Source organism: Trachemys scripta, chromosome 8 (genome assembly GCF_013100865.1).
Source record: "Trachemys scripta elegans isolate TJP31775 chromosome 8, CAS_Tse_1.0, whole genome shotgun sequence".
Lineage (NCBI taxonomy): Eukaryota > Metazoa > Chordata > Testudines > Emydidae > Trachemys > Trachemys scripta.
In genome coordinates this window covers 18,493,923-18,521,677 of record NC_048305.1, presented here as the reverse complement: position 1 = coordinate 18,521,677, position 27,755 = coordinate 18,493,923, and the positions used below count along the sequence as shown (strand labels likewise).

General features: G+C 41.7%; 1 protein-coding gene across 2 annotated transcripts in view; it reads left to right on the top strand.

Annotated features, from left to right (window-relative positions):
• JAKMIP2 (janus kinase and microtubule interacting protein 2) overlaps positions 1-27,755 on the top strand; it is a 109,848-nt gene that overhangs the window by 6,216 nt on the left and 75,877 nt on the right. Inside the window, exon 1 of one of the 2 annotated variants that reach the window (XM_034779268.1) lies at positions 27,127-27,265. The exons of the other annotated variant lie outside the window; for it this stretch is intronic. The gene's annotated coding sequence lies outside the window, so the exon portion shown is untranslated. Of the gene's footprint in view, positions 1-27,126; positions 27,266-27,755 lie in introns of those variants that run through there. 2 annotated transcript variants of the gene reach the window in all.

The following is a 27,755-nucleotide window of genomic DNA, read 5'->3' as shown; positions in this document are numbered from 1 at the left end:
CCCTGGGTTTAGCAGGCCAATGTTCAAACCACTGAGCTATCCCTCCCCATGTTCTTATGCTTTTATCTATGGTGGAACTAAATATTATGCCCTTTCCTCTCACATGGTCTTGACTTGCTGGTGTTCAGCCATGAACAGCCAGCAAGATGAGAGAGCAGGAGGAGTTGCAAAAAAGCTAGACATTGTAAGTCAGTCTCCATCTTGTAGAATCTAATCTAAATTGGCATCATAAAATAATTGCATCCAAATGAAAAGCAAATGCCCATATTAAAGGTTCCTCGCAGTGCCTCCATCCTACTTTTAGTTATAATTTTCTATATTAGCATTCATTTTATTGATTGACTTCATTTTTATTTGCTACCAGTCACAACACGCAGTTGGCAGGGGATCATAGGGCCAAAAGAGATTAACATAAAAGATCTGATACTTGTTGTTTCAATGAGACATGTGGTACACATCTCCTTCATAAGTGTTCAGTACAGTAAGAGTTCTTTTGTACAATAAAGAGCAGAACTAAAGAGATGAAAGCTAAGTAGCTTGAGAATGTAAACGATAATTTCTTCTTTTTTACCAAATAATGGAAGGCTGAAGATATTTCTGTCAATTGCAGAAACCATCTATTTGTTCATCTCTTCGCTTCATTGTTAACATGTGTGCCTTCTGTTGATTTTGTGTAACCCATTGTGTAATTGCACAATGCAAGCTGACTTGTCAATGTTACTTTGATTTCTGCTCACTTTCACATTCTGATTCATGTGCATACTTCTGCAATATTTGGGTTTCAAGACAAGCAGGAGAATGTTTAAATCCAAACAAAGTACTGTAATTGTTTTCATTGAACTTAAAACAGAATTCCTTCCATCAAGGTATTGGGCCACATCCCAGGCTGGTGTAACCGCTCTATCAATTTATACCAGCTGAAAATATGACCCCATGTTGGTTTTTAACATATTTATCTTTTACAACTTCATGGCTGGATTCTCCATGGCAGGGTCCCTTTAGCCATCATTTAAACCTGAGCAAAGTGGTGATGGAATGCTCAGTATTGTCAGAATTGTCCAAAAAAATCTCTCAGGCACCCCAAAAATATGAAATTGGCTTAAAAATCATGATATTAACAGAAAAATTCATTTTGGATTCTTTCAATTTCCTGAGGATGCTCTCTCAGGTCACATTTTCTGACTTTTCTCCACATCCACGAGGGCTAGAAACATAGTATATTTTTTAATTAAAGCTGAGATTCTTACATAATCACTTGCCTCCAGGAGCTGGGTCTTTAAGAAAAACACCAAATTTCTCAAGCCTTATGATAAAATCACAAGAGTTGGCAAAACTGAATGCTACCAAATCAGAACTGTGGTATTTTTACACCTATGCAAAGCAGGATTAAATGATGACACAAAGGATAGTGCAGAATTAAGCATACAATTTGGGACCTTGATCTATCTACCAGCTGGGATAGTCGAACAGTAAAAAAGATGATGTGCAAATCTCTTCATGAATAAAAACATTGAGTTCAGTTCACCACAATTTGTGGAATCATATTTGTCTATCTGTGAGTGTTTAGCTGGCTGATGAAGAATTGATAGAACGTCACAAATCCTCAAATTTAATAAATTTTTAGAATGATTTTTCATTCATCTAAAAAATCATAATGGAAAATCATTGTAATCCAATCTGGGAGCAGAAATAAAGCCATGTCATTTAGGTGACCAATCACAAAAAAAAGGGAATAAACCGGTAACAGGCACATGGATAAAAGGAACAAATTAATGAATGATCCAGAAACTGAAAATTATTCCTGTAAACTATTTGTCAAATATTTAGAAATAATGAATATATATGAAAATTGGGTAATCCAAAAAGGGCTAATTTTGTTACAAATATAACTTTAAATGGAATAATAATTCATCCATCTTTACTGGAGAACATCCTTTGGAAAGGACAGACGTTGCATTATGCAAGTTCTTTCCTAAATTTATCATTTACAAAATTGTTTTTAGTTCATTTTATAGAAAATAAAATTGCTGGCCAAGAGCAATTAAATATTTTGAATAACTAAGGGTAAAATGCACATTGCTTTCCATTTTCAGTCTGCCTGACTTGGTAGCTTTCGTTTCCCCAAATCAGCTAATATGTTCTAATTTCTGTTTAGTATCCATGCTTCATTTCTCAATCTTCATTTTGAACACTAGTGAAATTATGTTTACTATGATTTCCTTGAACATCTAGGGTAAAGGGTTATGCCTTACGTTACATGGACTGGGCTCAAGAAAGATGTCTTATTGTCACCCTGGAAAGTGAAACTCTAAAGGGGAAAAACGTCTGTGAATAGTTGCATGAGAATCTCAGCTTTGTTTAGAGACAAATCAGAAATCATAATGAGTGAACAAAATAAGTGAAAAGTTAAACTTAGCTTGAATCGTAAAAGCTTCAAGTTCTTTTGATTAAATGACTGTACTTGTGACATTTTTGTTTGAAAGTTTTTACCACACTTTGTGCTTTCATCTCTTCCTCAGTTAAACTTTGCAGCTGCATAGTCTGGTTCTGAAGACGCTGCGGTTGCTAACTTTCTGACATAGTGGAGGCAGGCTTATTTTCTGACTTGCCTCAGTTTTACTATAGTGTACCTCCATTCACTGCAATAGAGTTATGCCTGGTTTACACTGGGTTGAGAGCAAAGTCCGGCCTAAAGATTTGGATAAAAATATGCTGAATCAAACTCCACAAATGTTGGGAAAGCTCTTCTGGTAGTATTAAGGTGAGGTAAAAGCTACTCATATGAGCAATGGTTGCAGAATCGGGCCTCACATGTAAGAAAGAAGGGCTAAAGCTACTATGACGCAGAGTAATAAGAATGCATAAATAAAATTGCAAGACAGTAAAATAAATAATTTAACACCAGGCTACAATTGAATGCTTTGTGCCTGGAACATATTGGATCCATGTTCTGAACTAGTACTGTTGGTATTAATTAGCACTAAGCAATAATACTGGGAGACAGGACTCCTTGTTTTCATCCCTACTCTGCTACTGATTTGCTAAAATTCACGGAATCGCTTTTCTTTAAAATGGATATAATATTACTTCCCAGATTCATCTCTGTAAGTCTTAACTATTATTTGTAAAATCCTTAGAGGTCCTAGGATCACAGGTGTTAGGTAGAAATTATTATTATAATCATTACTTTATTTTATTATTGTTATGCATGTATTTGTTTTAGAGTGATGAGGGTCATATAAGAACCTAGAAAGCTATTTGTCTGCTATCAGTCTATTATTTCTGTGATCTAGAAACCAGGGCCACCCAGAGGGAGTGGCAAGTGGGGCAATTTGCCCGAGGCCCCGGACCCCATAGGGGCCTCCACGAGAATATAGTATTCTATAATATTGCAACTTTTTTTTATGGAAGGGGCCCCCAAAATTGCTTTGCCCCAGGCCCCCTGAATCCTCTGGGTAGCCCTGCTAGGAACATATGTTTTGTTCCTAGGTTACCATACTTTTATGTCATGCATAGACAAGTCACTCATTTTATATTTGAACTGCTGTTGTACTGATGTTTTCTGCCTCTGGCATTGATCAGAGACAAACTGAATTGTTATTTTTGCATGATCAGACAGTAAAATCTGCCATATTTTTCATGCTTCCTTTTTTAATAGGAGAAAATATATAATTCCACTAAATAATAAAAGCCTCAGTGTAAAATTATTTTTATTAGTCTGGAACTAATTTTAAACATAGATAGGAACAGCTAAATTTGCAGACAGTGTTCAGCAATTTATAGCTAAAAGAGTGATTGCATTAATTAGTTAAGCTGGAAAACTCTTTAACCGTACAATTTCATTTAAAAGAATGGCTAATAAGCACTTCACTGGTGCAACTGAACAGTAAGTAGACACCCGTCCAGTTTCACTGGTTAGCTTTACTGACCCAGTGACATTCGTGCCACATTCACGGGCTTCTTTGTGAGCAGTTCCCTTTTGCACGGTTTCATATATTTTTTGTAGGTCACAGCATGACCTACATGTTGCCTCTGTCTTGGAATATAAGGTCAGCATCTGTGATCTGTGTGGTGGCCTGTATTACTACAGGGAACTCAATGAGGGTGTAAATATCTTCTTTGGATATTGGTATAGATTGATGTACATAAGCTTTGTTCCTATTTAAATTCTTCTGTAGATATGTGGGAGAAGGGAAAGGGAGTTCTTGCTTCTGATGCAGCTAGCAAGAAATTATGGGCACATGCAAACTTTGTCTTGAATGCTTTTTAAAATCTGATTTTAGATGCTTTGTCATGACATGTATGGACCAGATTCTCAGCAGGAATAAATAAGTGTTGTTCCATGGCTATGCTGATTTATGCCAACTGAGCATTTGACCTGAAATGTGTTTATAAGCTGCTCCTGAAGACTAATACAAATCATATATTGTTATCATCTACATGTCTTTACCTATTTTGTAAATAACACTACATGCTGTTAAGGATAAATGATTTGTAAAACCACTTCATGTACCAGTTTATATTATTTATTTATTCTTTGACATCCAAATTGTGTGGTTCTTACTCACCAGATCAGTGCAATTGAGAGTAAGGATTGCATAAAGTGGCACCGGATTTTTCTCTGGTTGGACAATGAAATTGTACAAGTCCCTTAGTTGAGTAAAGACTCCCTACTATCAAATATTTGGTGGAGGTCTTTTTCAGTGAGCTGTCTGTAGGTGTTTCAAAAAAAAGTATTCCCTAAACAATTAAATAACAAAGAAATGAGTACAAATCACAGCAATTCAAGAACAGAAAAAAAGACCGAATCCAATAAATAATGTGTTCGCAACATATAATTTGACCGTTTCTATTGAATCTGTTCCTTCCAGTGTTCACAATGATTGTCTCAGGTTAGGCCAGAGGTCAGCAAACTACGGCCCGCGGGATCGTCTGGCCCGGCCCCTGAGCTTCTGGCCCGGGAGGCTTGCCTCCGGTTCCTCCCCCACTGTTTCCCCTCCTCCACAGCCTCAGCTCGCTCCACCACCAGCACAATGCTCTGGGCAGTGGGGCTGTGAGCTCCTGGGGCAGCGCCGCTGCAGAGCCGGGGCCTGACCTGGTGTTCTGTGCTGCATGGTGGCGGCAGCATGGTCCGGCTCCAGCCGGGCAGTGCGGCTGTAGCGCCGCCAGCCACCGGTGCTCCAAGCAGTGCAGTAAGGGGGCAGGAGCAGGGGGGTTGGCTAGAGGGCAGGGGAGTTCGGGGTGGTGGTCAGGGGGTGGGGATGTGGATAGTGGTCGGGATGGTCAAGGGAGGAACAGGGGGTTGAATGGGAGCAGGGTTCCTGGGGGGGGGCAATCAGGAAGGAGGGGGGGTTGGATGGGGCAGCAGGGGGCACTCAGGGACAGGGGTTCCGGGGGCAGCCAGTGGACAGGAAGAAGGGGGGGTTGGATGGGGCAGCGGTTCCAGGGGGCTGTCAGGAATGAGAGGAGGGGTTGGATGGGGTGGCAGGGGTCGGGGGCAGTCAGGGGACAGGGAGCGGGGTGTGTGTGGATGGGGCAGGGATCCCGGGGGGGCCGTCAGGGAACGGGGGGTTGGATGGGGCAGGAGTCCTGGGGGGGGCAGATAGGAAGTGGGGGCCGGGCCACAACCCCCTCCCCTAACCGGCCCTCCATACAATTTACGAAACCCGATGCGGCCCTCAGGCCAAAAAGTTTGCCCTCCCCTGGGTTAGGCTATTCCTACCATAGCATATCTATCAAAATCAGAAGTAGTCAAAGTAAGAGTGTACATGCCCACTAAGGCTTGAGCTGAACGTTAGTTCTGTTATCGTTTTGTTCGTTTCTTCATTAATAAAGCCAAAACCCCGGAAGGGGTTAAGTCAGTGACTTGGCAATGTGCATGTTTGCTTCAGAGCAGATTGGGAAAGGGACCGGCTGACATGCGCTATATGACATAGTAATTAATGACCATCGGGCCAGAGTGCACTCCGCATATGGGCCAATAAACTCCATGATGTCACCTTTGTGGAGATTCCACTGCATCTTTTCATCAGGGATACGGGGCTTGTTCCCCCTTCCCCATGGATGAAACCAGGGGTTCCATACCACAGATCTAGTGGATCCCTTTGGCTGTCCATACAGCGTCCTCCACATTAGTTCTGGGCCCCCTCAGAATCTGACCCAACTCTTGCTTGCCCTTGGAAACCCTATTTATGGGGATGCTACAGCACAGAGCAGTCTTTGCAGGAACATACTCTGGATGTATTAACTTTCCTACAGTTGTTCTGCTGAGTGCAGGGGTGTGGATAATGTACATCCCCACAGCCCTCTCCCCAGCCTACTCCTGGCTTTCCATCTCTCTCTGTGTGAAGCGCTTTTTAGAGCCAGCAGTATTGGATGCTCCTTTCCATGTGGGAAGGGGGAGATCCAGGAGCAGAAAGTCCCTTTTGCATGGAACAGTGCTGTCGCTAGAGCTTGGCACACAAGAGAGAAATATGTGGAACCCTAATGTCAAGAACAGCCCAATTAAGTTCAAGTGTCTTCCCAAGTACAGTGTCTTGATAAGCTAAGAGTGCACCTTCAACAGTAGTTATGCAAGACAGAGTGATTTCTAAGCCAGCACTACTTCTCATTTGCATAGTCTTCTTGAAACTAATTGCGGTATTTCTGCCATGTTTGTGACACTCCAGATGGTGGCCCCCACATTTTCCAGGCCAGGGTGATGTCAGCTGGGTGACTGGAATAACATCGACCAGATCATCCAGTCCCATGGTAAAACCCATGGGAGGAGATGTTAGAGGAGAAAATCACTCCAAAGATTCTCTTGAAGAAGGTTGCCCTGTCATCAAGGTTGTCCATAAACTTGGTGGTCCCAGGAGATCCATAGGATGCTAGGGCCACATTCATGAGTGTTCTGTGCCTCCACCATGACTATGGCCCCCAATAACCCCCCACCACTACCACCTTCCTGACAACACAGCTCCAGAGACTCCTCTGGTTTCTGCTGCCCCCAGGACCTCCATGGGAGGCTACACAGGGTGGATAATACAGTCAGCAGCTGTAGTTCTTTTCTAACACATTTCCACAGGCCCAGAATAAGGGTGATGTGCATCCACCTGGTCCCACCCATGCCCTGACCACTCCTCCTCCATGAGCCCACCCACCAGAAACAGGGAGGACCACATGAGAGAGTCCCCGTCCTGTCCTAATCCCGGCTGGACAAACCGGGCCTTGATTGGAGAATTTTAGAAAGACTAACCTAAAAAATTTGCAAATATTATCCAAAATTCTTTATAAAATAAACTAATCAATGTTTACTTGAGGCCTGTGAATCAGCGAGGAAGGCAGATCAATAAACTCACCACATGATGGATGTGCTCTGCTGAAGCAGCACTGAGCTCTCTTGCTGGTTGGTTAGATTAGTCCCATTAACTCTAAAGAACCTCAGTGTGATGACTACATTTTTACTGTGTATTTTAGTTCTAATGAAACTGACTTACAGCAGTGGGTAGAGCCAAGCAGGCCTGTCATTTTTTTATTACAAAAAGCTGGAACATATTTTTTCCTTTGCGTTTTTGTTTCACAGCAATGGATAAGTTCCAGCCAACATCCTGTCTTATTTGGGGTTAGCCTAACAATTATTCACATGCTTCTATAACACCTTTCAGTCAAAGAGGCTGAAAAACAAGATGTGGTTCAACTATAAAAAGGGACTCTGGGGCCAATCTTGCAAACCTTACCCATGAGAGGAGTCATAGTGAGTTAGACGAATAGATTCTAAGGCCAGAAATGACCACTGTGATCATCTAGGCTGACGTCCTGCCTAACACGGGCCACAGAACTTCCCTGAAATCATTCCTGTTTGAACCAGAGCCTCTCTTTTAGGGGGAAAAATCCAATTGTGATTTCAAAATGGCCAGTGACGGAGAATCCACCATAAGCCTTGGTAAATTGTTCCAATGAGGTCAATGGGACTGCTGACACAAGCAAGGATTATGTATGTGAGAAAGGGATGCAGGAAAGGGATTGCTTCCTAAGAGCAAATCCACTGTCCAAACCCACTGTCCTCAACAGGGTTACACAAGTGTGCATGAAGGCAGCATTTACCTGGATTATTTGTGACGATCCTTGATAAGGAAAGACACCCGCTTGACTCTCAAAGCCTAGGTTGGGTTTGCAGGGCTGGCAGTTAAAAAACCCACCCTCATTTGTAAGGTGAGCACACTTAACATGTAGTCAAAAAAGACAAAAAATCATGGAGCCTTACTATGCCATTGTTATAGTCATATTTCAGATTAGAACAGCACTTCAACTAAGGAAGCATCTAAATACTCTGTAAAGAGGAACATGTGCTTCTATTATACACATGAGGAATCGGGGCCAGAGAAGTGAAGGGACAGCTTTTCAAAGTTATCTAGGTGCCTAAAGATGCAGATAGGCACCTCCTGGGCTTTTCAGTAGTACCTAAGCAACTGTGCCTAACTTCCATTGAAAATCTGGCCCAACGTGATTTCACACATGGAGTCAGGAAACTTTTTATTTCCTTTTTTTGTAACCAATTCACATTTCTATATGTTGAATAACTGTAGTCCACTTCTCAATGTATCTAATGCTACTATAACTGCCAGGTGGAGGAAGGGACCTGTGTAACATGCCCTCTGAAAAGATGCAGATAACATTTTGGCTGCTGTTTTGTCCCCAGAGACTACTGGAGTATTGGTTTAACAGATCCTTACTGAGTTGCTGCTAGTAACAATAATGCTTCTGCCTTCTTTTGACAGTTTCCATGGAGCTAGAAGCAACTTGGAAATTTTGTGTTCAAATTTTAGTGCAGGAGCCAATGGTAATCTTGGCATGTGTAGTAGGTCTGTGGCAGGGAAATTGTATATGAAACTGTCTTCTTTAAACTGAGCTGTGAACCTAGTAAGAAATTAGACTACAGGAAGTTGTGAATTTGAAGGAACATTAAAGCATCTCAAGCACAGAACTGTTGCAATAATAATAATTAATAACCTGAACCTGAGGCTAATTAAGATTTTGCATGTTGGGGTGAGAGGTTGTGAAGATATACGTACTGAAGATCTGTATTTCAGCATTAGGTGAGTAAAATGTATGTAATCTGTAAACTCATGGAACTTGCCGGGTTCTGGGTATAATCTCCTTTTAATTCCCTGTCAAAATCAAAATGCAGAACAGATTTGCCAAAATGTTTGCAGATCTTTAGAGTGACAATGGGCTGATTCTGGGGTGACCTTGGGGGACTGATTTATGGCTTCATGCTGAAATTATGAAAGATCATGGTTTTATTCATTATATCCATTAATCACTTTATTGCACCTTACGGTGGAAGATCAGTGCCAAACCAGTTAATAGTTCTTTGTCCCAACGTTCTGACAGGCTAAAGGCAAACATTATAAGGCAGAGCACATGTGTAGCACCTAGAGGTTGAACGCAAATCCAGGTGAGATTTGGCAATTTAGATTGAGTTTTGCTTTGGATTGTCGGTTCATTCAACCTGACAATCAAATTGAAACTCCGAACATATGGACCGACGAAAATAAGCTCACTGACCCCCATGAATTTAACACTTCTGCCCACCAGTTTTCCAGAGTTCCAGATAAAACCCCATTGTCTTCATGATATATTTGTATTTGAGGCATTGGTTCCAAGAAGAGCCTTTCTGTTACTAGTGGAATATTACATGCTGGGGAGGTGTTTATTTTATATACATAGTACTTAGAGCCCAAATAAATATATAACCATAAATTTGAGGTGGGGATTTATGTAATGTGTAGGGCCAAATTCTTTGATGGTGTAGATTCGGGTAGCACTCCTGACTTCAGTACAGCTGCACAATTATATGCCAGCGGTGAAAATAAAACAAGAAGGTTCCACTGTAATAGACTATAGATCAACGAGCATGGGAAATGTTTATCTAATTGCCTGTCTACCTTAAGAATTTCTAATGCATTCATCATCAGACTGGTTAAGGTGCTGACTTACCCTAAGCAATACTCCTCCTGGAAGTTTGTACCTTTTGTACAATTAATCAGAAAATGGAGTTACAGTTTCATGTGTACAATAATTTTCTGCTTCTGAAATACTAGGACTGGCTCATTCCAAATCTGGGTAGATTTACCATTGTGTTACACAGGAAAATACAACAGGGTGCAGAAATTTTGTTAGCAGTGCAACATTGATCTAATTTCCATTAGGAAATACTTTCACTTTGATTTCTCTGCTAACATCCTTTTTTCCAGTGCAGAAAAAGAAGAAAGGCTTAAACCTTGAACGGAAAAAAAATAAGGTCACCAAGTGTTTAATGAGAACATCGATTCTTTGGTGCCCAGTGCTTGCATTTCTGTCCTATTGTCCCTTGGTTCAGACATCAGTGCAATTTACTGAGCTGTTCTCTCTCCCATTCCCCTGCCTTCTTTGCTTTGTTACCTTCTTTGCTTTGTTACCTTCTCACATAGAAACATTAGAAGGAGGCAGAATTAAAGCAAATTATTTTCCTTAAAATTTTGGGTGCCTTCAAATATACATATCAGGAAAGAATATACACATCATGCCTAATTATATTGTGTCATGTTATATCTTTCACTGTTGAAGAAAAGGGTTAATACCTTCAGTGAGCTAATACCCTCTAAATACTCTGGAGTAGGGATTGACCATCATGCTGAACTGTGAGATGTGTTTTGTGCTGTTGATATTATATTCCTTCACACAGAAGAGCTGAAACTGGCCTCCTCCTCAAATCCTCTGACTCCATCAGAATCTATTTTTTCCCCCTTAGGCCTCACAGTATCAAGCACATTGGTATAAAAAACTAGTAGAATCATGATATACACATTACCCTTGTCCATCACTAGAAGGAGAAAATCAGTATTTGCATCAGCACCCTCAGTCCAATACCAGCCCAAACCTAGAGAAATCTATGGAATCCAAATGTAGAAAGGCACCACGTCATCACCACCTCAATAACTTTCCCTGAAAACCGGCCATTCAAGATAGAACAGTCATCACTGGCAAGGCTGAGTGTGACCCTAAGCATGTTTGAGCATTATTTGCAGTTTGCCATCATGATGTTCGGCACAACAATCCATGTTATTAAATGGGCCCAGCGTCCTCCAGCTCATTTTGATCATCCACAAAGGGTATAAGTACATTTCACAGGTGGCTGGGTCAGGTGCAAGTCAAAACCTCAGGAAGCAAAAGTGGGGAAAGTTAGTCAACATGCCCGTCGTTTCCTCCTTTTAGCTCTGACAGTGATCCTAGGGAAGTGACATGTTCAGCCCAAATCTAAGAAATAAGTTAATGCATCGTCATAACAAAATCCACTCAACTTTGTTAGGGTTCTGTGTTTCCTTGAGCCCACGTGATACCATCTGGCATTCACTGTGACTTTTACCCAACCATAAGACCCAGCCAAAGAAAACTGGATCCAAAATCTAGATAGCAGGAATTTAGAATAGAGCTGGTTGAAAAAATTCAGACGGGAGTTTTCAGCAGGAAAATAGAGATTTCAGAAATTGAAACTTTTGGTGGGTATGTAGTGATAAGTCAAAATTTTGATGAAAATGTCACCAAAGTGTTTGTTCTGATAAGGTCAAAGTGCTTCATTTAGACTCTAGTTTTATGACGTTTAATATATTATATTTTATATTGGCCACAATGCTAAAGTCAAAATGAAGTGCTTCACCCTTATCAAAAACGAAACCTTTGGTTAAGGACGTTTTAATATATAGAAAACAAAAATCTGGGGAAATTTCTTTTTTGTGGGAAATTTCTACTTCTTGTTCTGATTTGGGACCAAAAAGGAAATTTCAAAATGTAGGCATTTCCTATAGAATGGAAATTCTGTTTTGACCAGCTCTAATTTTGAGGCTTTCATAAAATTCTCTTGGGTTTGGCCCCTGCCCTGGAGGACTTCCTTATTTCTCATGGAGAAAAGGGAAGAGCCCTGAGCAACAGGTTTATTTTTGCAAACAATGTTTTCAAAAGCTCAGTTTAAGAAAAGGCCTTAACAAAGAACACTAACAACAGCCTGTGAGAGAGAGCGAAAAGGGGGAAGGGTTAGTCTCTCAGTATTAGTCATCTGATGAACACAGAAGCGCATACTTACGGGGTCATACCCAGTGGTGTCACAGTATTAGGGCTGTACTAAGGGTAGGTGCTGTACTCTTAAAGGATGAGATAGTAATACCTTGAACTTACATAGCTTTATCGGAGGATCTCACCTCATTTTACAAAGCATGGTACATAATATTTTCCCTGTTATAATGGGGACACAGAGGAGTAAACTGAGTGGCCCAAGCACACACAGCAAGCCATTGGCAGAATTGAGAATAGAATACAAGTCTATTGATTCCCAGCCTCTTTGCTCTTAGTACTAGAGATGTTACCAAATGTTAAACTGCAGTGCTTTTTACTCCCTCTCTGACAACCATCCATTTGGAAGTGAACTTACTTTTAACATATAGCGTAATGCATCCTTGCTTCCTAGCCCAACCTTTCTACACCCAAATCTAGCCTGAGTCATTACTGAGCACATGGTGGCCTCTCTTTTTTATTGTAGCCACTGACTGCCAGCATATAACTGCTTTGTAAAATGTTTCAACATGGCTTTAATCCAAAAGGAGCTACCATATATAAAAGAGCGTGTGGTTCTTTTTTCTGTTTAATGCTTCGAGACACAAAAAGCCACAGAGGCAACTAACCCTCTCATCTCCCCTAGGGCAACGGGGTGCACTTTCTGGTCAACAAGGCCATTTCTCTTGTGTTCTTCTGTGAACAAGCAGCACTCTCGGAGACACCAGTTAAAGGGCATTTATTTGCCGTCAAGTCATTTATTCATTATGTGCATGTCTGAGGCACATTAATGACTGCGAGATATGCCAAGGAAGAGCAGTTAATGGCCAGATTTATTTTTGTTCTTTGTGTGTGCAGATGTATTTTTAAAACACCACATGCCACTGAGAGCCCTTGGTGGAGAATACGTGCTTGTCAAAAGGGCCATATATTTTCTTTTGAGTCTTAAGAGAAGGAGACACGAAGAAGATACTTATGGGCAAATTGAGGCCAGCCATCCATTTTGTGTCTGTGGAAGAGGTACATATAAGCTGCCCAAAAAGACTCCTTTGTTGGCTAATATAGACAGTTTTTTCCCATTTTTATAGTATCAGGTGAAGGTTGTAGCCATTTAAATGGAGCCCAGCAAAGGGACAATCACTAGCTAATCAAAGCCATTCACATTGGGGGTATATATATGATTCAAAAAAAGAAAAATGTATAACCCCCGACTAGCACCTCCTGCCAATCCCTTCCCCTCCTCTGATGTCCCTGTGCACAGGAGAAAGACAAGAATGTCAAGCAATGGCCATTCTAAACACCAAACTTGTAAAGAGCTGCCACCAATGGCCTAGGAAGTGTTGGGCAGACTAAATCTGAAGAAAATGTAGGGCACAACCATACAATGGCAAGTAAATGAAATGAATGGTCCAGTTTCCATCTTTTCTATCTCCATTACTTATGATTGGGTGACAACGTAGCACAGGGATCGGCAACCTTTGGCATGCAGCCCGTCAGGGAAAGCCACTGGCGGGCCGGAACGGTTTGTTTACCTGCCATGTCCGCAGATTCAGCCGATCGCAGCCCCCACTGGCCGCGGTTCACCGTTCCAGGCCAACAGGGGTTGCAGGATGCGGCGGCCAGCACATCCCTCAGTCCACGCCACTTCCAGCAGCTCCCATTGGCCGGGGATGGCAAACCGTGGCCAGTGGGGAGCTGCGATCGGCCGATCCTGCGGACGCTGCAGGTAAACAAACCATCCCGGCCCGCTAGCGGCTTTCCCTGGTGGGCTGCATGGCAAAGGTTGCCAATCCCTGACGTAGCAGTAATCCTGTTGAACAGAGTGTATGAAGAATGACCCAGCCAATGCCATGAAAACATCCAGCATAGTGAAGGGGAAACACCAAAGGTTAGGTGAACCTTTTTGAACCTAGCAAGAATAAAATCACAACCTCCACTTCTATTTCTACCATCAGTAATCACTGTAGATCACTGGTGGCATCTTAGCACCATATGTGGTGGACCCCCAGAGATCCTAGCTGCTGTGCACCTACCCCGCCTGCAGGCGGTGTGGGGACCCACAGATCCCCATTTTGTCACAGATATTTTTAGTAAAAGTCAGGGACAGGTCACAGCGTCGTGAATTTTCTTTATTGCCAGAGACCTGTCCCTGACTTTTACTAAAAATATCTGTGACAAAATCTTAGCCTTATTTATGAGTCATAGGTACCCTTTGTAAAATGATAAGAGCAGCAGGGAAGCAAAGAATGGACATGCTTGTTATCTCAGTATTAAAACGGAGAGGAAAAGATCAAAGGACAGCAAGGTCAAAATTACAACTATGTCTTCATCACCTTCCTAGCTGATGGAAGAATGGAAAAATGTATTTGTGAACCATCTATTTGACAACTCAAGGGGAAAATGTGTCAAATTATTCGCTGGATGCTATTCAAAAATCTATAGAACTGGATGAAGAGTGAAAAATGTATTCATGATAAAGTATTCAAAGAAAAATGCCAAATTAATTGTCTAAATTATTTAGAATGAATAATTCAGCCTTCTCTAGCCAATTTCAGTGTTGTTGATTGTTGCAATTTTTTTTTGATGAACGGAACGTTTTGCTGCGAGATTGGTTATGTATGTGTTCAACTGCCCTCTGTTGGGTGAAATCAGAACTGCTCAACTATGTGTCACAAATGCTCTTTACTGTGATCAGCTAATGGAAATTCCCCATTAGGTCATAGAGTAGGGGACTGGAGAGCTTATTTTGGGCTCAAGAGTTCTACTGCTGCTGCTGCCCTAAAGTTCTGAGTAGTCAAGCTGGACTGCGTGGTGACAACTGTGAAATGCATATGGATTTGTAACAACATTTCACCAGAGGTTGCAGTTGATCCAGAACCAGCTCAAACTGGTTAGGACTTTGGGATTAGATCCATGTCCTTGAAATAAGTGTCAGAAAGAGAAGCAGCAGAAGGGAATGTCAAAAAGGTTCTAAACCTGACACTGGAACTAGCTGTGATATAATCTAAATCATGTAGCGGAGTCAGGTACAGGGCCGGCTCCAGCTATTTTGCCGCCCCAAGTGGCGAAGGAAAAAAAAAAAGAAAAAAAAGACAAAGCCGATTGAGCTGCCGCCGACGTGCCGCCAAAGAGGAACAGAGGGACTGAAGGACCCGCCGCCGAATTGCTCCCGAAGACCTGGACGTGCCGCCCCAGCAACGGACGGACTGCCGCCCCTTTCTATTGGCCGCCCCAGGAACCTGCTTCCTTCGCTGGTGCCTGGAGCCGGCCCTGGTCAGGTACGGTCCTTTTTGTCACATTAGTTCCAAATGGCAGGACAGGATCAGATTTAAGGGAGTCACAGTTCATCTACTGTCATTTTAAAAGAATACTTGTGTCTTTCTTTACATTTATGTAGGTTGAATGAACAGGTACAGGTAGCAACTGAATTTCACAAGATGTTACAGTCAGATGGCATGTTCCAATTACTCTCTTTTTTGGTATAGTGAATTCTACAGCTGCATTCTTGAAATAATCCAGGTTATTAAACTTTAAGCAGAAGTGAATTGGTCAAAAATGAAAGCACCTGAACCAGGAATCTTTTAAGCCTCTTGGGCTTATTTGGGCCTTGTCAGTTGCATGGAGTGAAACATTGCTCATTGCCAGCAAACTAAAGAAATTATAGCACACGTTCAAAACAGAAGCAAAGCCAACAGTTAACATTTGCTAATGGTGCAGATGCTTTTGGTAAGTGCACATACCACCCACATTGTCTGGATAATAGAACTGAACTCGATTTTCAGTCTAAGTTCATGCAACCCCATCTTTAATTTTGTTTTCTACAAATTCTACCATCATTTATACCAAGTAACTCCATGGACTTCAGAAGAGAGACTCTGGTCTTATACTGGTGTAACTGAGATCAGAACCTGGACTTTAATAAGTTAATTGCTACAGGGATCATGAAGGATTCCTCCTATATACAGTATTGTGCAATTGGGCCAGGTTCACTTTGAACTGGGCCTTTCCCTGAAGAATCGGGTATCATCTACTGCTAAGGACAGGACACTGACTTGATGGACCAAAATTACAACCCAGCTAGGATCTATGGTATCTCCTATTACAAGAGTAGTGGCTTAAAACTAAGGATTGGGCTGACAATGGTCTTAACTACCTGCTTTGATAACTGAGTCTACAGACTAAATCCTCAGCTGTTGTGAACTGGTGTAGCTTCATTGAAGTCTATTGATTTATACCAGCTGAGGAGCTGCCCCTGCATCTTTAGAAATGTGCAAAGAATAAGTAGAGACTCCCTGGACCAGTGTGGGGAAAATCCTACTTCTTGAGGGGTGCAGCATTAGATGATACTTCAATGACTCAAATAGCTCTTCAACGGCAAAAAGACTACAAGAGCAGATATTTTGCCATGAAAAATAATATTCATCATAGTGTCTTCTACTCATCTTTTTCCTACATGCCCCTGGCTTTGTTTCTTCAACAGTATAGACCATTACTGGAACAATTCTGTGTGTGTCACTATCAGTCTTACGTATTTACGCCCATATCACAGAGTCAAACTGCTGGAAAAAATATCACTTGAAGTTTTCTGTGACTGTCCTGAAACTGGTATCTGGGATCAGTATGAAACTTCACTATTGAATATGAGTTGGGTGCTTGAGACTTACTGTTGTTAAGTTCAGAGGACTATGCCTAGCCATTAGCATTACCTGCATCCCACTTTCACCTGTGCTGGAAAGAAACTACCTTGCACACCTTGCTACATACCAAGTGAGGGTGGTCAGGCATAAGATCTGAGAGGAACATTTCCCCGCAACAGTACTTAGCCTTCCTTTTCTAGTTACAGAGAGTAGCTCTGTTCATGAGCAATACATGAACCCTCCAAGTTTTATTATAAAATAATTGGTATTGTTATTGTCAGGGAGCAGTGAGATAATAAATGATAATTATTTGCAACACTGAAATGCAATGTTCAAAACAAAGTACTTGAGATATCATCATGTGATCTGTGTAGGCTGAGTCCTTAAAAGCCAGCCTATACGGATGTTGTTCTTTTTGTTTGTAAGAGTTTATCCTAGTGTCTTTTGAGAATACAACCACTTTGTAGCATTCTGTTGCTGCTTGTGTTCCACCTTCCACCTGAGAGATGGTTGCTGGAGCTTGTTAAGGACTTTGATATTTCTTCTAAAATCAAAATACAGTGTTAGAGTAATTATCCAAAATTCTGCAGCATTTTGGAATATATTGTTGAATACAATATCTATGCTGAATACTATATATATACACATACACAAACACACACACACACATTTGTTTAAATGTAAACACTTTATAAATGTAAAGATGATTGATCATCATTGTCCTAAATACATTTACAATGAATAACTCAAATGGATGAACAGAGCCCCCATCATAGGATGTATGGCAAAGGTCAAGTCTCAAATGGAGGAAAGTCCACAAATAAATTTCCTTCTAAGCTGATGACAGCTCAGTAAAGTAATATATATATATATATATACAGGGGTGAGATTTATTAGCTCTCAGTCCCTCTGCCGTAGGACACTTTGGTATTGTACCTTAATGGGTCACAAAGTCAACATACAATTGTGGTCCTTTCATAGGGGCTTGAATTTACAGTCCTTCTGTGTTTACTCTGGTTTCCAATATCTTGTAATTCAAATAATGTCTCCATTTTGGCAGCACTCATAAGCACCACTCCAGTGTCTGTCATTAGTTAAGACTTTGATAGATGTTGGTCTGCCCTGGACATTTTTCCTTGGTTGGGATCAGTTTAATTACAGTGGAGTTGATGCACAGGCTTTTTTTTTTTTTTTATCACCTGCCCTTTCCGTTGCCTGCAAGGATAATGTGCTATTAAAATACAAAGGCTAGAAGAAAAATAGTGAGGGCAGAAACAGATTTCACACCTGGTTAATACTGGAGCAATTCCAGATGTTTCACCAGTGTAAGTGAGATTACAAATCAACCCTAAACTGCAAAAAGTGGATTATTGCTTGTTTGTTCAATCTGGATTTCAACAGAATTAATTTACTGAAAACCTACTGAGAACAGTTTTCAAAGCATATTGGTTGATGATTCCTTCTATAAAACCGTGTTATAAACTCAAGGTTGCAGGAATCTTTAGTGCTTGGGATTAACTGCGTGGAATGGCTTTTTAAGCGCCTTTTGCAATATGAATAAGAAATTATTAAACAACTAGGACAGAATAATTTTGGAAGGTTCACTTTAAATGCAATACCATGTTCCGGCTGCAGAGATGCCCTCAGTGTTACAGAACGTAGAAATTGGTGCCATTATTTGTCTGCCACAAATACACATATGTCACAGACACAAGCAGAAATCAATGGGAGATAGGTGCCTAATATCTTTGAGGATCTGGGCCATGGGCATTTTACTATAGTGGTGTCCAGCAAATGTGTATAAGGCCACATCCTGCTCTCCTCACTCCTGACAAACTCCCTTTGGCTTCAGAAAGTGTTTTGCCTGATTCAGGACTGCAGGAGTTTTCTGTTTATGTTTCACTTCTCTAATGCCATCTCTCCAACGATCCTTCTTAGCTCAGACCCCAAGTTTCTTTCCTATCTGAACCTGAGGAAGAATCTGTATTTTGGGAAAAGAATAAGGAGTCCAGATGGGAGCTCTCCATTTTCTTCATAACTCAGGATTCAGGAGAGACATTATGACTAGAATTAGCAAATTGCCTGTTTAAATCTTTGTACGTTGATGGGATATTTCCCTTTTTATTTGTTAACAGAGAAAACACCTATTTGGCTGGGCTTCTTCATCATTTCCTCTTGCTGTCTCTGGGTTTTGTTTTTCTCATTCTGAACTGTTCCCGTTTGTATCCAAACTTAGCTGTCAAAACATGTCTATGGTTACATGCATCTTCTATAGCTGAGTTCCACTGCAGTCAAATTGCAGTAATCAGAATCAGAGCAGAGATGTAATGCAAAGAGATGATTCTCTCAGGCTAGGTGGCCTGTGGGTACCAATGTGCTTTCACAATATACACCACTCACAAAAAAGAAACAAGTGCTTGATATATGGCGAGGGGAGTATGTTTAGTTTAAATTAAAACGCGTTTGTGCTAAATGATGTTATAGTGGCACTCCACTGAGAAAGGAAATTAAGATGGGTTATTGTGAGTTTTTCAAGTGCTCGTTAGAACTGCTGAAATATATAGACTCAATCTGGGGGAGCTGTGATTTCTCAGGCTCTCTTCCCACCATTCACTGTGGTATTTTGGTATGATCTGGGCACCATTCAAAGAATAAGAAGAACATTACTGAATAAACTGATTCATTCCTCGAGATGATAGGCAGTATAGTTGACTGATATTCTGTGATTGACTGCTATTGAATAATTCTTCCCCAGATCCCCAGGTTGGTGCTGTAAGCAACACTGTATATTCACTTAGTCTAGGAGAAAGATTGTTCCCACACAACCCACCCCTACCCCCATTGAAGTCAATGGCAACATTTCCATGCACCAGTAAATGGAACAGAATCAAGTGCCTAATCTGAAAGGCATTTACCAGTTCAAAGCCCTGGTCTACACTAGCAGGGGATCGATCTAAGTTAGGCAACTTCAGCTACGTGAATAATGTAGCTGAAGTCGACGTACTTAGACCTACTCACCATGGTGTCTTCACTGCGGTGAGTCGACTGCTGCCACTCCTCTGTCGACTCTGCCTGCGCCTTTCGCGACAGTGGAGTACAGGAGTCAACTGGAGAGCGCTCGGGGGTCGATTTATCATGTCTACACTAGACACGATAAATTGACCCCCGCTGGATCAATCACTGCCCACCGATCTGGCGGGTGGTATAGACATACCCCAAGTTGCCTCATGACATTTCCAGTGGAGATTTTAAACCACCATTTGACAGCCCAGTGAGCAACTATTAGACTGGACAAATCTATAGCAGAGAAGGAAAGTTGAACCCTTCATTTTTACAATGGCTCAGTGCCAGGTTATTTTGCCCCGCTTTTTCTGTGACTTTGATATACTGGGAATCTTTCATGTTCAGTGGCCTTCAAACTAGGCAGCTGTTGCATAATTAAGGACACCTTTTCTTCCTGTTTTAGAGAGAGAGCTTTACATCTTTCCCCCTGTAATGAGGCCTGCAGGGAGATAAATTAAAGACAGATTAAATGATTGTATGATGGGTGCAGTAGAGACTAATACTTTATCTTTCACAAATACTAACAATGTGCATTTCAGCAATTGTATAAATGGATTGGGAGCTTCTGGGGCTAACAGGGGGAATCCCTCTTTCCATCATCGATGCATGTTCTTATTTGGATCAATTAAAATGCTTTGCTAATATACGTTTTGGGCAGATTTTAAGATCTTTGTGGCACGGAGCTTATCTTTCTATTTCCTCTGACATACACACCTAGGAAGATATATAAATAAATTATTATCGGAACCTCCTTGAACGTTGCGGAATTGGTGGGGCGTGGGGTTGGAATTCAAACCTGGATCTGAAGCGAATGTCACAGCTTCAGGGTACTTGATATGTGGATCTGAATTCTTCAGCCCAAGCCACTCTCTATATATATATATTGGGCTAGATTCATCAGTGTATTTTGTTCTTTGCTTTGCACTGGCAAATAGAGCTGGACAGGAAATTGTTTTCCTATCCCATGAAAATGTTTGAGATTTTGAAAAAAAAATCCATCTTGAATTGGGATGAAAACTCAAAATCTTAAAAACAAAATCACAAACTGAAAAATATGGGAAGTTTGGGGGGGAAGGAGAGGATCAATTGAAACAAAACACTTTGATTTTGACCATTTATTTTTTTTAACTGAAACTACTTTCAATTTTGAAAATAGAGAAATCATTTCAAATTGGAAAACTGACATGTTTCATTTAGACAACATTGAAATGAATCATGGTGACAATTTTAAAACTTTTTTTCTTTTCAAATTTTTTTCCAGGCGAGAAATTCATTGAAACTGAGCCTTGCCCATGGAAAGTTTTGGTTTTGACAAATCGGCATTTTCTGATTAAAAAAAAAATCCCAGCCAGCTCTCCTGGGGACTGGAATCCCAGTTTGACTTTCTGGATAAACCACTTTTATGGCTGTTTTGTGGTGCCAGAGTATCACAAACCAGCTGGAGCAGACAGGTGAATCTGGCCCATTGTTCAGAAGCGGCCTGTCTGGGTTGCTTTGGTGGGGTGACTAGTGCTCAGTGCGTGGGCTGCTCCTGCTGACTGACCCCTGAACATTGCTTTCATCTCAGATGCATGGTGGTGGAATTCTGGAAAGGAGGATTAAAGGGCCAAACAAAGTGATTCCTTCAAGACAGGACTTGGTCAGATCCAGAAAAGAATCTCCTCTTAGCCCAGAAACAACAACAAGAAAAAATAAAGCCAACAAAATATTGACCCATAGGATTTTGAACAAGGAACCTAAATGAATCTCACTGGTTTGTTTGATGTTTTGAGTCATCTATATTAATGTTCTAGAGCAGTGATCTTCAGACCTCAGTGGTTCAGGAGCCAAATTAGCAATCAGTGTTACCCAAAAGAACCACAGAAGGGTGAATTCATTGTTTCATTTGCTACAGTTCTATTCATATTTAAGCAGTATGACGGGAAATATTTAGTTTCTATATAGCTATAGCTTTATATTATTCTCACCACAAATAAGTTAATAGCTTAGTGCAAGTTGATAACTTAATTGGTTAATAACATAGTAAAAAAATCCTGATTGGTTAATAACTTAGATTGGTTAATAATTAAATCACACAATGTTTTAATATCATGTTCTGCAAAGAGCCGCAGAGACACATTCAAGAGCCAGTTGGGGCTTATGCGCCACAGTCCGAGTATCTAGAGCATCAGATAATTATTATTTCTTATGAGCTTCATTACTGAGTTTGGGAGAAAATCTATGGCCTGAAACCCAGTTAAAGTAGCATACTTTAGATCAGAGTAGTAATCCAGGAAAGTTTACCTGGATCTGCCTTCACAATGATTACTGCTCCTGAATACCCCACTCTTGACCTTATTCCTTGAGCACTGTCCACCCCCCAATTCCCTATCCTTCCTCTTTCAACCCCTTCCCCATTTCCCAAAGCCATCTAAGCATGTTTTAGCCCTGAATGGTAACAGTGGTCACATCAGACAAAAATGCAATAGCACACCAGGAATGAAACTTAGAGTTGTCTAAAATCCAGAATTTACTATATGCAGTCCAGGATTAAAGGTGAAAACATCTCCAGTGATTATATTAAAGTCTCTCATTTTGCAATGCCTTGCACTATTTGGAATGTAAGAGCTTATCCTTCTAACGGTATACAGCCTTCATTACTTTAGCCCTGTGACAGGTTTTAAGACATTGCACCTTAAAAAGTAAGTCATGGGAGTTAGACACTGTTGCAAATCCTACTAGGTGCCAATCTAAAGCTTTAGGTGAAAATCTGGCCCTGAATTCCCTAGATTGTAGCTATAAAGGACTCATATCCTCTGGAGCTCAGGCACAGAGAGGGATGCACACTGAATAGTGAACGCTTTGCTGGATGCTAATATGCACTGATGAATAAAAAGGATATTTCAAGCAATGATTTGTTTAAAGAAAAATATTATAGCTGGGATTTTCAAAGATGCCTAGGAGATTAGGTGCCCAGATCAATCCCACTGAGTTATCGGGGGGAAATCCAGTGACTGGAGGTTGATGTATTTGTCTTTTTGGCTCAAATTCTGTTAAAAGTCTAGGCAATGAGAGAGTCACAGGAGAATTGACTTCTTAGCATGTGTACATGGCTATTGTGAGCATTTATTTAACATTTTTTAAAAACTCCATTGGGTTTTTTCCAGTTTAGTTTGACATTAACATGGATGTTCTCATAGTTTTTCTCTTTATCTGAAATGGAGCAGAAAAATGGAGTTTGGTTTTTTACTTTATTCCGCACTTTTTCAAGTGCTATTTATGAGCAGAGACTTATTGATTGACTGCATTGAGTCTAAACAAATCAACCTAGTAGCATTCAGAGTTAAGTTTAGCTGATCAGACACTTTGCTTTACCCTAAGGAAAGGATTATTGTTTGCAGTCACATATTATAGGGCTCTCAATTCAGCCTCCAATTTTATGGGTACAGTCAGTCAGTCACATATCTAAAACTGACTATTTGTTCCTGCAGTTGCACATAGGTGCTAAAAAGGGGACATATTTAAAAATCAGGCCCGTTGTCCTTTTAAAGAAAGAGTTCTTTAGTGAGTCAACTAGTTTTTGGAGATAGCTCTGAGCTAAAAAACCTCAGATCTGAACAATCACAAACAACAATAATACAACCCAAAATCTTGCAATTGGCTCCTAACACCATAATGGGCCAGACTCTGGACCTGAATATGACTCAGACTTTGAGATTTCCTAAATCCATATCCAAGTTGGGCTCCAGAGTCTGTGGCTTGCACCTGGCTTCTTTAGTACGGTCATATGGGTCACTTACAACTCTAAAAACTAGTGCTTTCTGAAAACACCCTGAAATACACAGGTCTGCTCTTGCCTGCAGCTGTTCCACATCTGAGTTTTCTCTGGATTATATTGCGATATCCTTCGAGTTAGAGCTGAAAAAACTTTTCTAACAAAAAATTTCACCAGCTCTACTTAAAACTGAGAAATACCTCACTTCTTGAATAGTGTCATTGAAATAATATACTTTGGGAATCTGTCCCTCTATGATTGAATTAAAGTATTTCTATGGACATTTATGACTCCGTGCCACTGGTTTATAGTGTTCTTCCTTGGAATAGTCTCTGTTAGCTGCATCTCTCTCTCTCTCGCTCTCTCTCATGAGAGAGCTGGGACCAGTGCTAGCAGCACAGTGTTCTGCTTTGTCAGCACAAGACCCTGCTTTGGCGCATATTAGGGCTTGCATAGCTCTCTGCAGCCTGACGTTTTGGAGAGCCAATTAAAGTAGATAATGAGGTACGCTGGCTTTGGAGGAAATTGCTGTGCAGAGGTGTTAACTGGCAGCAAGTGGCTGGGAGAGAGAAGATATGGGTGATGAGATGACAATAACCGGGTTTGTGTGACTGGAGAGCTCCCTTCATTCAGCCACAAAGCTAAAACCCCCTACAAAGGTTGAAGTGCTCTATGTGTAAGCTTGCTTGCTTTGAAAACACTTGGATACCCAAATCTATGCCCTCGTGTTCCTATTTCAGGGTATAAATGGGATTAAATGCTGAGGGCTGAGGCTAAAATCTCCCCCCTAGACAACCACAAATTGGCATGGTTTCATCTCCCACTAAGGAACTGAGCAGGAATCTTTCCCTAGGCTCAGGTGTCAGACCCCACAGGAGAAACTGGGGGGGGGCGGGGTATTTGATACTGAGCCCCCTCATAAAATAAGACTCAGAACCATCAGGAAATCATAATTCAGTCACCAGATCCTCACCTAAAGTGTTATTGGGATTACCTGAGGTACTTATATGTTATATCCTTATTTTCTTTGTTACTTCATTCTTTGCACATGGAAAATTAATTTTATGCTGATAGCATGATTTTAAAATGGAAATCAGTGATACTCCTCTATTGTTCTGAGTCAGGCCTCTGAGGAGTAATTTCAATTGGTTATACGCAGGGCATTCGACAGTGGAAGGGAGAACAACAGCTACATAAAAAAAACATCCAATAGCTTGTTTTAGGCTTGGACACTTCTTTAAACCATTTTGATCAGTGGTGGTAGGTTTGGGGGAAAGGAGGCAGCGAAGTTTATTCATAGGAAAGCATTTAAAGAAAAATAGCAAGTGCTGCCCACCAGCCAAAAATTGGTGACATCTAAGGCTACATTTTTAAAAAATAAGCCATTAACTTACTCCTGAGAGGTGTGTGTATGTGTGTGTGTGTGTGTGTGTCTGCATGTATGCATTTGCACACACAGGCAGGAAAAAAACCAGTCACTCATAACTTTCTGTGAGTTTTAAGCCCACAACCGTATGCACCGCATGCAAGTGCAATAACTTCTTAGCACCTGCACACAGCTAATTTTGCATGCATAAATCAAACTAGAGCATGCTGCCCTGTGGTTGTTGGATTAGTGAGTGCTCATGAATTTTCATGCTCACCAAAACTTATCCACAAAGAATTTAGTGTGATCACGTTTCTCTTGTTCCCATACTGTTTTCAAAGCAGGAGTATGGAGGCATTTCCCACGACCTGTCTTATTTGTTATAAACTAAAATAACATTAAAATAAAAGAGAAGCCGATCTCAAGCACTAAACCCACCTAATAAAGACCTTCTCGACAGGGGCAGCACAGCAGGAACTATCCAGCCAAATTAATAGTCACTGTTGTAATATCAGTTGTTAAATACTAACAGGAGATGACAGGCCATTAACTAGTGCTTAGCACAGTTGCCTACAAGAGGCACGCGAACCACGTCACAGAGCATCAGCAGCGCACAATCCACTGACCGCGAACTTCCCATGCACCATCTGCAGCAAAATGTGCACCTCTAGAATTGGCTTGTACAGTCACCAGAGGGCACACCATAAGACCAACAACTGATGATCAGCACAGATTTGTTATCATCGGATTCGATGGACTACCAAGAAAGAAAGAAGAAGCACAGTTGCTAAACAGAAGGCATTGCACAGGTGAGCCACTATGGGCTGGCAGAAAAGGAATCCTTCCCATGTGCATAGGTTCCCAGGAGCTTACCTGGGGTCCCAGTGTACCCCTTTTATCAGGAGACTGAGACAAGGGGTCTGCATACTTACAGATCCACATTTCTCACTAAGGAATGGATCCTGAACGGCATCTTCAGTGTATTTAGTGTGATGAGACTTTCGTGCAGAATCTCACAGTCTTTCTTCCTACTTCTGGGCTCAATTAACTTTTTTTTTTTTAATTAGAGAAGGGAAAATAATCTTTGTCAATTGCAATGTTAATCACACTCACTTAGCTCAGCTGCAGCCTCTTCTTGTTGTATCTCAGGTGAGGGAGGTGCCCAGAGTCTTGTGCTGCCATCATGTTGGTTTGGATTTTTATTTTGCTGAGTTTTTAATACGTTTGCAATTTGACAGCTTGGCAGCTTTGGTGACTGAGCATTCTGTTTATTCACAGACCGGGCAAGGCAATACCTGCTTCCCCTACTGTACTCCCTGCTGGAGGAAGGGTTAAAAGGATAGTTCAGTCACCGTGACCCATTCAGTCCCCGGTCTGCCTACTGATACTGCTAAGAAGGGAGTATAATTAATGACAACAGCAGTAGTGTTTGTCACGTGGGCACCTATCCACTAAAGACACAACTGAAATGCTTTCATCTAGGCCACTAAACAAGCCGAACTTTAGTCACCTACTAACACGGGCTGGATCTGAACCTGGAGGTGAAGGCCTCTACCGCCATTTATCCTGAAGCCATCTGTCTTGGGACATTTTCCAGTGACAGTAGCCAGTGGCAGATATTTTGAGGGGGGCGGGGAAAGGAACAAGGTATATTACTCAGCAAGTTGCCTCTTGCATCCCCCTTTAGCCACTTGTCTGTAATTGTCCTGAGCAGGCATAAATGTCCCAGAGCAGCAATATTCAGGAATTGCCCATGCCTCTGTGTGCTTCGGGTTGACGCAGTCAGAATTTAGCTCTTAGTAGTCATACAGCAGGCCTCCATGTACACCAGCACAAAGATGCTCTGCTTCACTACATATGTGCTGAGTGAGCATACAGGACAGTGTTTCCAGGGGCAGCTCTGTGTATTTTGCTGCCCCAAGCACGGCAGTGAGGCAGCCTTCGGCGGCATGCCTGAGGGAGGTCCGCTGGTAACGCGGATTCGGCGCCATGCCTGCGGGAGGTCTGCCGGTCCCGAGACTTTGGCGTACCCGCCACCGAATTGCTGCCGAAGCCACGGGACCGGCGGACCTCCCGCAGGCACATCACCGAAGGCAGCCTGACTGCCCTCACAGCGACCGGCAGGCAGCCCTCCGCGGCTTGCCGCCCCAGGCACGCGCTTGGTGCGCTGGTGCCTGGAGCCGCCCCTGAGTGTTTCATATCAACGAGCCACCCAGACCTCTCCCAAAATGCAATTAGATGGGTTTTCCTGGAAAAGAAACATCCTCCTTAACAGATGGTAATTCAAAATGAAGCAACAATGCTACAGGGACCTCTGGATACCAATGGAAGCGACTGACACAGAAAAGGGTGATCAGAGCCAGTTTGCAGAATGAGGTAATGGTTCAATTGTATTTGATTCAAAACAAAGCCATATCCTCCCCCTGTTTCCCCTATCCAGAGTATGCATTGAAATTAAAAGTGTTTTAGGGCCATATCATCTTCTATGCAGGCTGGGGGATAGGGTACCACACAGGGTACAGGAAGTGAGTTGCCTTCGTATTCTACCTTTTCAAGGCTGTGGATTGTCTCCCCCCATGAGGCTGGCCCTCAAACCAGCGGAGTCCACGGAGGTCTATGAGGAATCCATAGAGGCGCTGGCTCTGCACTAGCTCCCAGCTCCTGGCCTGCCAGGGAGCAGTGCAGGATTCATAAAGCAGCGAGAAAAAGCATATAGGTTATGAGGAGAAAATCATCACAGTTGACTCACTAACATCCCACAGAGGGAGGTACAAGGTGTTGAAAGTCCCTCACATCTCCATGCCAATGAGGAGAACAATTGCCTGCAGAGGATCTTCTGAGGTCTGAGAGCGGAGAGCCAATGCCA